The sequence below is a fragment of the Tursiops truncatus genome, chromosome 4, assembly GCF_011762595.2.
Source record: "Tursiops truncatus isolate mTurTru1 chromosome 4, mTurTru1.mat.Y, whole genome shotgun sequence".
Lineage (NCBI taxonomy): Eukaryota > Metazoa > Chordata > Mammalia > Artiodactyla > Delphinidae > Tursiops > Tursiops truncatus.
The window spans coordinates 29,884,322-29,885,136 of NC_047037.1; the positions used below are offsets into that span (position 1 = coordinate 29,884,322).

The 815-nt window shown below is 43.1% G+C and overlaps 1 non-coding gene across 1 annotated transcript; it reads left to right on the top strand.

Moving 5' to 3' along the window:
* The first annotated feature begins 650 nt into the window (after window positions 1-650).
* Window positions 651-757, top strand: LOC117312298 (U6 spliceosomal RNA). The gene has a single exon (XR_004526555.1). It is a non-coding gene; the product is annotated as a U6 spliceosomal RNA (small nuclear RNA).
* The last annotated feature ends 58 nt before the right edge of the window (window positions 758-815 follow it).

The window sequence follows — 815 nt, forward strand, 5'->3', positions numbered from 1 at the left end:
ATTTAGCCCTATATCTTTTTTGCTGGGGTCGGGCTGGGGTCGGGCTGGGGGGACAGTTTTATACACTCTCTCCACCTGCCATGAAAATGTTTATCCAGGTTTGTCAGATGGACACTGGCAGAAAGCACATTTCTCCTCCCTGGGAAAAGAAAGATGTCACTGAAATTATCTTGGGTTCCATAGGTGACATTAGTACAGCCAGACTGCAAAACATCAAGTGACAATTTTCATGTTAGTTTCTGTTGCGCTAAATGGAAATCCTACCCTTGTGTCGATTATATTGGTGAGAAAATTCCCCCAGCCGCTGGCCCGGCGCGGGGCTGCACCTGGGCCCAGGGGCCACTTATCTGCCGTGCAGGTGAATTCTGCGCAGCTTGGCTCTAGAGGAAAATGCATCTTACATAATGTTCTGCTCCACAGATAAGTCTGTTGTTAATATGCCTCAGACTGCCTTGGCTTCGGCTATTATCACAGATACATGCAACGTACATCGTTTTTATCAGTGTGCATTGTACTTGGGGTTGACTAAAAATAAAAAAGGAAGAGAGACCACAGGATGTCATTTGTTATTTTTTAAAAAAGAAAAAAAAATGTTTGCTACAGATTCCACTCATACCACATATTATTCCCAATGAATAAATTGGAACATCGTGCTCGCTTTGGCAGCACATATACCAAAACTGGAGCGACACAGAGAAGATTAGCATGGCCCCTGTGCAAGAATGACATGCAAATTCATGAAGCGTTCCATATCTTTTTAAAAAAAAAACTGGAGCATCAAACACGCATTAGTCAAATGTGTGGGTTTTTCAGAA